An 11,578-nucleotide genomic window follows, 5' to 3' on the forward strand; every position below is an offset into this window, starting at 1 on the left:
CTTAACAATGTTTTGACTGAGAAATATTTAATGTAATTTTTTTATCTTTATCACTGAGACCACCCAAGGATCTTGTCTATCACTAAGTCATGAAGATGTTGTCCCATTTTTGTGTCTAAATCTTTATGATCTTAGCCTTTATATTTATGTCAGTTATCTATGTTGAATTAAATTTTGTGTTTAATGTTCATTTAATTGGTTAGGTACTATCTGTTAACAAATTTTCTTTCTCCTTTGAATGTTTTGTCACCATGGGATAAAAGTTGAATGGTTCTAATAATATGAACCCATTTCTGAGACTTTTACTCAGATCTATCTGTCTATCTGTCTATCTATCATCTATCATCAATATGTCTATTTAAAATGCTGGTGCCACTTCCATATAGAAGCCTGACTGATACAGCTACTTTTAATAATTAATCCTATGTGTAAGTTTTCATGACTTAATCAGTGATTTCTCAGATATAACATGAGAAATGTAAGCAACCAAAGGAAGAAACAAACAAATGAACTTTATTCATATTACCAAGATTTGTGCCTCAGAAAGGTGCATAAGAAAGTGAAAAATACAGAATAGAGTAACTGTCTTTGCAAATCATAAAATCTGGCAAGACTGAGTATCCAGTATATGTACAGAATATGTAGCACTGAAGAAGAAAAACATAGGACACAAAATAACTATAAAGATGTATCTCTGAGAAAGATGCAAAAGTGGTCTTAGTCCATTTTCTGTTTCTATAATTGAATGCCATAGATTGAACAGTTTATTAATATGTAAAGGTATGTTCACCTCAAGTTCTGGAGGTTGGTGCTGAGGTGCCGTGTCCCATGAGGCCCTTCACAATGGTGAGGACTCTGCAGAGTCTCCTGGCAGCACAGGATATCACATGGCAAGACAGAGCAATTAGCTAGCTCCAGTCCATCTTCTGATCAAGCCACTAATGTAATCATTTAGTCTCACTGTCACAGCCTCATTTAATCCTCACTATCTGTCAATGACCCCATTTGAAAAGACCCTTAATATGTGACCTTGGGAAATCTGAGTGTTGCATCCAACATACCACCTAAAGAGAGCTTACACAGATGCCCAGAATTATTGGTAATCCAGGAAATGCAAATACAGTGCAAATTATCACGAAAGGTCATTTTCTACAAACCAGAGTAGCTTTAGTTTAAAAAATGGAAAATAACAAATGTTGATGAGGATGTGAGTATTTGTTATCCTTACCCTTGCTGGTGGTAAAGTAAAATGACACAGCTACTCTAGAAAACAGAGTGGTTGCTCCTGAAAAGTTAAATGTATATTTAGGATGTAACCCATACATTCTACTCTTGAATATTGAAAACCTGTACACTTCAATGTATTTATTTCATATAAATAATATACTTCATGCATTTAATTCCTTTATAATTACTTTATAACCTATTTCACTTCATACTGAGTTAAAAATGGTTCTACATTAAATAATGTACAAAAATGTTCAGTGTAGCATTTTCAAGATCCTAAAAGTATAAAAAATCCTATATCCTTACATAGCTTAATGAATAAATAAAATTTTACATATCTACACAGTGAAATGTTTTACAGACATTAAAAATTTAAGTGCTAAGCATCCAGAAGGCTTAAGAAATCCTACATTCTTACATTTCTTAATGAATAAATAAAATGTTATATAGTTACACAATGAGATATTTTCCAGTCATTAAAAGTTAAAGTGCTTACACATGCTGCATCACAGATGAACATGTTATGCTAAATAAAATAAATCAATACACACAAAAAACCTTAGAAGAAAGGTACAATTTTACTGACTGCTAACAGCAATGGGTTTATTTGGAGAATGATACTAATTTTATGTAATTAAGTAGTGGCAGTGATGGTGAATGTGGTAGAATCAACAAAATTGCATATCGTGAAGTGGTTAATTTTATGTTACATGATCTTTATCTCAATTAAGTGAAAAAATAATGAATAATTGAATATGTAAAAATCAGGGAAATACAAATCACAACCACAATACATACAGTGAAACTTCTAAAAGAATGGATAAATGAAATGGCAGGATTGACAATAACAATTGCTATCAATGAGATAGAGGGCCAATAAAATGTTAATAGCAAATATTTTCAAGTACTAGAAAAATTCATTTTTGAGTCTTTCTTGAATCTGTACATTTTATTGAATATGTTTATGTATACATGTGCTTTTATATATGTGTATTTATTTAAGGTATATTTAATTACCTTATGTCTCCTAATTTTATAATCTCATATTTCATTTTATGTACATATGCACACAACTAAATCTCTCACACATAAATACCTCAGAATGGAGATAGCAGCATAGTGAGGTATCAAACATAATATGTAAGCAAATTCTGGTCATTGAAAAACATGTGCAGTCTGACACACCTTATGGAAAATTTTATATAATAATACATTACCATCTATTATGTTTAGATACATGTTCATTTTTTCTTCATAGATACTGAAATACTCTATTTAAACGTGTACATAATTGCAAAAATGATAAAGTATGTGTTTCAGTGCTCCATACTTGAATTTTGGACTTCCTAAGAAATGAAGGAAGGGGGAAACAGTGATCCTAGAAGGAGAACTTCAGAAAAGGTTTGTGTATTTTCCAAAAAAAAGAAAAAGAAAATCTTTTAATAATATAAGTTTTAATTCCATAATGAGGCAGTGCTATTTTTTTTTCTCACTTGAGTAGGGAAAATGGAAATCAGAAACAAAAGCACGTTTTCACTGCTAATAATTCTCCCAGGCAAACTAAGCTTATATCTTTCAATAACTTGAAAAACCTTCACAGATGAATAGACCAGCTGTGGCCAGAGTGGAGAAAAGCAGCTGGCAAATAAGAGAAAATGGAAGGCATGTTGAACAGGCAAGATAATTCCTGAGCAAGATTTTACAGATCAAATAGAGATAGTGAGAAAAGTGCTCCCTTTGATTCTAAAAAAGAAAGTCAGTTTACTTAGAAAAGAAAAGGCTCTTTGTCTACCCGTAACTCTGAATCTATTTGCCAGAACAGGGCCTTTAACCATCTGGTTTTGTCTAATTTTCTTGTCTGCAGATGTTCTTGCTTCTTTCACGGAAGACATCCTAACAGATGACTCATAAACCCCAAAGCATATTGGTCTTCTTAGCTAGCTTCCTGTGCCACTAGGCCCTCCTCACACAACCTACTGGTCACATGACAGTGTTAGACTGGAAGACTCCTGACAGTGGAAAAGTGTTCCAATCTCTGTCTCTCTCTGTCTCTCTGTCTCTCTGTCTCTGTCTCTATCTCTGTCTCTGTTATGGTTTGTGTCTAGGTGTCCCCCCTCAAAGCCTCATGCAGTTTTGGGGCAGCTTCTGGAGTTTGTGATTGATTACTGTGGGTGTGGCTGCTGCACCTGCCCTGGGGCAGGAAATTTGCATTACAATGTAAGGTGGGAAGAGAAGCCAGCTGCTTGAGCTGCTGCTACCCCTCCCTTGCTCTTGCTCTTTGCCACCACCATGAAAGGTTGCCCTCTGCTACGTGCTACTCGGCATTGGACCCAGATGAGTATGGACTGAAATCTCCAGTAACTGTGAGCTAAATAAACCTTTCCTTCTTTCATTTTGAGTGTAGGGTATTTGGCCCAGCAACGAGAGAAGAGTAACTAAGATAGTCTCTCTCTCTCTCTCTCTCTCTCTCTCTCTCTCTCTCTCTCTCTCTCTGACTTTCCTACCACCATTAGATTTTTGTGAAATTCTGAAAAATAAAAAAATGTGATTCCCTGTGACTCTTTGACCATCACTAAGAAAAGTTCAAATTCTCATATAAGACAAAGACTATTAAATAAAAGTGAAGAATAAATGTTATGAGATGTGATGACTCAGATATACCCTGCTGCTTCATGAAGTTCAAATATGAATCTATACAATTTCTGCCAAAAAAGATAAGATTGACTAAAGAGATGTTTCATACCTATGTTGTAGCATGAACAAAGCTTTTGTAGCTTTCAGACTATAAAAATTTTGCAGGAGACAAGGGCATTGAATGAATTCAGATATGTCCATGGCCATGCAAAACAAGTTTGCTGGTCACAAGAGTAGAAATGTCTTGAGGTTTATTGGGCAATTATCTCAATTTGATTAGAGTCAGTAAATAAATCAAGGCATCCTCTACCATTTTCATCTCTTGTTCAAAGTAACGAGGCCAAGGCCTAATGGGTGCATGTGACCGCAAGCCTGAGAATGATTCCCTCTTTGGAGTCATCTTAGTTAGGCTGGCTGAAAACCATATTATGTAGATTGCTTACTCCCTTGCAGAATAAGTGCTCCTTGGCCATTCTGTCCAGATAACATTTCCTGATGTGCTTAAGAACTCTGTTTTTGGCACTCTTTTCCATCTATATTATCAATTTTGATCATCTCATCACCAGTGGATAAGCATCTCTAGACTCAAAATTTATTTACCTACCATACAATTGTCTTTTGAAGATCCAATTTATTAATCCTACTACCTTCAATGGGTAGTAGGATTAATAAATTAGTGACCATCACTAATTATGCTTGAAATTCAGAACCTCTCTAAGCTCCTAATGTTCCCTCAAAACTGTTCTACATTTTCCCTTCCCACTCTCAGTTTATTCCGTTATGGACATTGTTCAAAACAGAAACCTTGAAGCTGTTTTGGATTGCACTTCCTGCACAGCCTACATGCAAGCTGCCAGGAAAATCCACTGGCTCTACTGTTGGAATATCTAAAACTACTACTTCTCATCACCTCCACAGCTGCTAAACTTGTCCAAGCCATGATTGCCCAAAGCCTGTGTCTTAGTTACTTTTCTCATTGCTGAGACAAAATACCCGATGCCCAAAGCTAAGGCAGAAAAGACTTATTTTAGCTCACAGTTGTAGAGAGTTCAGTCCCCACTTGTCTGAATCCAAGGCAAGGTGGCGTGGTAGAGGAGGACAGTTGATGGTGGGCAGATGTAGGAACACAACATGGGAACTTAACAGCATTTTTATGCCCCTTTTATATTGTATCTAAACTGCTAGGTCAGGGAGGTACCAAACTGATGACTTAGTTATAACACACCCTTAAATCCAACATCACACACTCAAGACTCTGCCACCCCTGAAAAAGCCCCACCAACACACAAGGCTTTAGGGGGACATCTAGACCCAAACCTTAATAGCCCGGTTTTCTATGATGGCTTTGGACCATCACTGTCAGCTTTTACCCTTGTCTATTGAGAATCCTATCTGATATAGAAGTCAGAGTGGGCATTTCTAGCATCCAGGCCATAGCATGTTGTTTCCCAAATACTACTATGTTTACATTTCACTTAGAGCAAATCAAAAGGCTTTAAAAAAAAAAAAAAACCCACAGAGTGCTCAGGAACCTCTCCTCACTTTGCTTACTCATTTCCTATGTTTTCTTGTAAGACATATCCAGGACCTTTCCTCCAGGTGTTCTTAATAACTTCATATATTTGTAGATGAACTAATGCCCACTAAATGAATCTTTGACCTCCTTAAATAATTTGCAGAAATCTTATCTTCTTCACAAGGTCTACAACATCATGTTAATGTTATAATTTGCTACCTAACCAGTAATAGTAGTTTTTAATTCCTGGATTAGACTTTTTTGCTGTTTTATTTCTTTATCAAAAGTAATTATGGGCCCCTCTGACAAAGCCCAAGCCCAGACCCAGCAAGTGAGTGGGAGAGCTCCCGTGCTCCCCTGCGAACACTGGATCTCCCCAGACCAAGCTCAGGCCCACCCGCCCCATGAGTGAGACCTTCTGTCATGCTTTCTGGACCCCTCCCACTGCACTCTCGAGACGCCTCCACCCCTAAGGAGCTAGCCCAAGCCCAGGACCCAAGAGTGTGTGGGAGAACTCCTGCACTCCCCTGAGCTCCTTGAACCCCTCCAGACCTAGCCCAGGCCTGGCACACAGGCCTGGGGTGAAACTCTGCAGCTGAAGTCCTTTTAGAGAGACTAGGGGGTAGAAACACCCAATTAATCCAGGAGCAGAACATCTTGCTAGAGGGGTACACCAAGTTCACTACCAAGGAATGCAGCAGAAAGGAGCTGATCACAGTAGCCAGACCAAGCCAGGCACAACTGGATGAACTCAAACTTAGTGGATCTGCCCTTCAATTTCAGTAGGTGCTAAGGTTATCAGTGCACCAAAGCTCTACAACAAATGTCAGAGGACAGTGCTATACAAATGACAAACAGAAGGAGGAAAATACAAACTCAGGCCAGAAGCCTACCAAGAACAAGTCCACAAGACACTAGCACAAAAGAAATTGTGAATCACATAGCTGAAATCTCTGAATCAATAGTGTCTAAAATAAAGAAATAACATCAGAAAAGTATGGAGGAACTCAGATCAGAAATAACCTCTGAAGTAAAAAAAAAAAAAAGAAATCTCCAAATTAATAGTTTCTGAATTAAAGAATAAAATGCAGAAACATATAGAGGAAATCAAATTATAAATAATCTCTGTAGTAAAATAATTAATAACTGCTTCTCAGGAAGACACTGGTAAAAAAAAATAGAGGAGATTAGAAAAATTACTGAATCATTGAATGCGGGTTACAGGAAAGAAATAGATTGCATGAAGCAGAGCCAAAGAGATATACAGGAATTTAAAATCTCAATCAAAAGCTTACAAAACCATTGCAGTGAAAGTCAAGATAGAGTTTCAGATCTTTAAGATGCCATCGCAGCTAGTGAAAAGATAAAGAAAAGACCTCTTAAAAACAACTAGGATGCAGGAAAAAGTAATTCATCACCTGCAAGATGATGCAAAGATGAACAACATGAGACTAATAGGCATCAGTGAGAAAGAAGGATTCAATACAAAAGATATAAAAAGAATATGGGCAGAAGTAATAGCAAAAAACTTCCCAAATAAGATGAAACAATCTGACATTCAGGTAACCAAAGCATACAGAACCCCAAATAACTTCAACCCAATTAAAAACACACTAAGATATATAATAGTCAAGATCCCAGAAATCCAGCACAAGAATAATATACTGAAAGCCACTAGAGAAAAGAAGCAGATCAAATTCAAAGGAAAAACCATCAGAACAATGACAGACTTCTCTTCAAAAACCACGAAGGTGAGAAGAGCATGGAGCAGAGTGTTTCAAGTTATCTGTGAAAATAATTTCCAGCCCAGATTACTATACCCTGCAAAACTCTCCTGCAAGTTTGAAGGAGAAGTGAAATACCTCCATGACAAGAACAACTAAAGAATTTCATGATGTCAGAGCCAAACCTACACAGAGTGCTGAGAGATATTCTAGAGAGGTGCCAAAATGATCAGAACTCCATGAAAAAGAACAGAAGGATCCCACTAAATATGGCAAACAAGTGCAGGAGAAAAAGGAGTAAACAACAGCAGGTAAATAGCATGTCAATCCTAAGTAAATACATCTCAATTATAACCATCAATGTAAATGAACTCAATTCACCAATAAAAAGAAATAGCCTGGCACAGTGGACTAAGAAACAAAATCCAATAATGTGCTGTACACAATAAACACATTTAACTCATAAAGAAATTCATAAGATAAATTTCAAAGAATGGAAAACAATACTACATGCCCCACCACCTCAGAAAAAAGCAGGAGTATCAATCCTGTTCTCAGTCTCAACTTCAAATCAAGAATGATCAAACAAAATAAAGAAGGTCACTACATACCGGTTAGGGGAAAAATTCAAGAGGAAGAGGTAACACTCATAAATATGTATGCATCAACATGTGAGCACTCAACTATATAAGACAAATACTCATGGACATGAAGAAGCTAATATCCAGCACCACAAACTTAACAGGAGAACTTAACACTCCCTTATCCCAAAAAAAATATGTCAAGCAGACAAAAATTAACAGAGAAGTAGCAGAACTCAAACAGAGCTTGAAACAAATGGACTTAGTGCACATATACAGAGTGTTGCACCAAAACACAGCTGAATAAACAATTTTTTCAGCTGCACAAAGGTCATTTTCTAAAATAGACCACATACTAGACAATAGGCCATGCTTAAGTATATGCAAGAAAACAGAAATTATCCCATGAATATTATCTGACCATAGTGCAATGAAACTGGAAGTAAATGACCAGAAAAAACCCACAATACATGGAAATTAAACAACACTGTATTCAGCAACGAATGGGTCACACATGAAATTAAATAAGAAGTTGAACAACATCTACAATTCAATGAAAATTCAAGCACAACTTATTGGAATTTATGGGATGCGATGAAAGAATTTTTTTTTTTTTTTTTTTTTTGGTGGCACTGGGGATTGAACTCAGGCCCTTGCACTTGCCAGGGAAGTGCTTATTCCACTGAGCTATCTCCCCGATGGAAAGAATTTTTTAGAGGGAAATTCATAGCTGTGAACTCACACATTAGGAATACAGAACAGGAACAAATAAACACCCTAGTGCTGCACCTCCAACATCTAGAAAAGGAAGAGCAAACCAAACAGAAAGCCCAAAGATGGGAAGAAATCATAAAGATTGGAGCAGAAATTAATTCAATTGAGACAAATAAAACAGTTCAAAGAATTAACAAATCAAAAAGCTAGTTCTTTGAAAGATTAAATAAAATTGATAAGATCCTAGCTAACTTTATCAAAAAAGGGAAAGAAAAATTCAAATACAAGCAATAAGGAATGAAAAGGGTGTAATTACCACAGACCCAGTGGAAATTCAGATTACCAATAGGTAGTTTTCGAATCTTTATTCTCCCACAATAGAAGACACAGAAGAAATGGACAGATTACTAGAAAGGTACAAATTACTAATACTGAATCAAGAAGATATAACAACTCTCAATAAGCAAATAACAGCCAATGAAATATGAAATGTAATAAAAAAAAACCTACCGATAAAGAAAAATCTAGGTCCTGATGGATCGCAGCTGAATTCTACAAAAAATTTATGGAAGATATACTCCCTATACTCCTCAAATTCTTCAATGAAATTGACAAGGAAGCAATCCTCCCAAAATCATTCCTGCAGGCAAGTATTATGCTGATAATAAAAACCAGGAAAAAATGTGACTAAGAAAGAGTACTACAGACCAATCTTCCTAATAAACATAGATGCAAAAATCCTCAATCAAATCCTAGCAAATAGAATACAGAAAGACATCTAGAAGATTATGCACTATGACCAGGTAGGATTCATCCCAGGGATACAAGGATTATTCAATATATGCAAATCTATAAATGTAATACACTATATCAATGCAGCCAAATCTAAAAACCATATGATCATCTCAGTTGATGCAGAAAAGGCTTTTGAGAAAGTCCAAAACTCATTCATGTTCAAAGTCCTACAGAAAATTGGAATAGATGGCCTCTATTTCAATCTAATAAAAGCCATCTATGACAACCCAATGCCTAACATAATTCTAAATGGGGAAAAACTGAAATACTTTACTCTTAGATCTGTTACAAAATAAGGATGTCTTCTATTACCACCCCATTCAATATAGTTCTAGAATCATTAGCTAGAGCTATTAGACAAGAGAGAGAGAAATAAAAGGAATAAGAATAGGTAAAGAAGTTAAATTATCATTATTTGCAGATGACATTGTACTTTGATTAGAAGACCAAAAAAACCCAACCAAGAAGCTACTAGAATTGACACCCAAATTCAGTAGCATAGCAGGATACAAAGTCAATACCCAAAAGTCAATAGCATTCCTCTATACAGATAATAACACAGTGACAGGTAAAATAGAGAAACAATACCTTTTACTATAGCACTGAGGAAAATGAAATAACTTGGAATTAATCTCACTAGCAAAGTAAAAGATCTTTTCTAGGAAAATTACAATACTCTGAAAAAAGAGATCATAGAGGATTTCAGAAAATGGAAAGATATTCCCGGCTCCTGTATAGGAAGAAGCAACATTGTGAAGATGGCCATACTCCCAAAATTGCTGTACAGATTTAATGCAATCCCTATCAAACTATCACCAACATAACTCATAGACATAAAGAAAATATTTCTAAAATTTATTTGGAATCACAAAAGACATAGAATTGCAAAGGCAATCCTTGGCAACATGACAAGCCAGGAGGAATTACAATTCCTGACTTGAAACTCTACTACAATGCTACTGTGATAAAATCAACATGGTACTGGCGAGAAAATAGACCTGAGGATCAATGGAGTAGATTAGAAGATGTAGAAGCCTTTATGAGCACACTCATCAAACTTATCTTTGACAAAGGGGCCAAACATGCTTACTGGAAAAAGGATAGCCTCTTTACCAAACGGTGCTGGAAAAACTGGCTCTGTACATGCCAACAACTACAACTTGACCCAGGTCTATCTCCTTGCACTAAGATAAAGTCAAAATGGATTAAAGATCTAAACATTAAAACAGAAAAACTAAATCTCTTGGAAGAGAACATAGCAAGAACTTTTAAAGAGATAGGGATAGGCAAAGAGTTCATGAACAAAAATCAAACTACAGGGGAAATACTTGAAAGAATTATCAACTGGGACCTCTTATTGAGAAGTTTTTGCACATCAAAAGACATTACCAACAAAGTGAAAAGACAATCCACAAATTTGGAAAGAGGTCTTGACTAATAAGCACTCAGACAAGGGTCTGCTCTCTAGAATTTACAAAAAGATAAAAACCATTAGGGCCCCAAAATTTAAAGACCCAGTCCAGAAATGGGCATCTGACATGAATACACATTTCTCGGGGGACAAATTAAAGAAGCGGATAAATATATGAAAAAACGCTCCACATCACTAGACATCTGTGAAATGCAAATTAAGGGAACACTAGATACCATCCCACCCCAGAAAGAATGGCCATCATAAAGAAATCAACCAACAACAAATGTTGGAGCTCTTTTCCTTCAGTGCGCCTTCGAAGACCTTTGGTGTCGCCATGTCCCGCCTGGTGTTACCGGTACTGTAAAAACAAGCCGTACCCAAAGTCCCGCTTCTGCCGAGGTGTCCCTGATGCCAAGATCCGCATCTTTGACCTGGGGTGGAAGAAAGCAAAAGTGGGTGAGTTCCCGCTCTGCGCCCACGTGGTGTCTGATGAGTGTGAGCAGCTCTCCTCGGAAGCCCTGGAAGCTGCCCGGATTTGTGCCAACAAGTACATGGTAAAAAGCTGTGGCAAAGACGGCGTCCATATCCGGGTGCAGCTCCACCCTTTCCATGTCATCCGCATCAACAAGATGTTGTCCTGTGCTGGGGCTGACAGGCTCCAGACTGGCATGCGGGGTGCCTTTGGGAAGCCCCAGGGCACAGTGGCAAGGGTCCACTTGGGCAGGTCATCATGTCCATCCGCACCAAGCTGCAGAACAAGGAACATGTGATCGAGGCCCTACGTAGGGCCAAGTTTAAGTTCCCTGGCCGCCAGAAGATCCACATCTCTAAAAAGTGGGGCTTCACCAAATTCAATGCGGATGAATTTGAGGACACGGTGGCCGAGAAGCGCCTCATCCTTGATGGCTGCGGGGTGAAATACAGCCCAAACCGCGGTCCCCTGGACAAGTGGCGAGCCCTGCACTCCTGAAGG

At 37.3% G+C, this 11,578-nt stretch overlaps 1 pseudogene; it reads left to right on the forward strand.

Annotated features, from left to right (window-relative positions):
- Positions 1-11,575, forward strand: part of LOC101564481 — a 23,365-nt pseudogene extending 11,790 nt beyond the window's left edge.
- The last annotated feature ends 3 nt before the right edge of the window (positions 11,576-11,578 follow it).

This window comes from Octodon degus, unplaced genomic scaffold (genome assembly GCF_000260255.1).
Source record: "Octodon degus isolate 3935 unplaced genomic scaffold, OctDeg1.0 scaffold00091, whole genome shotgun sequence".
NCBI lineage: Eukaryota > Metazoa > Chordata > Mammalia > Rodentia > Octodontidae > Octodon > Octodon degus.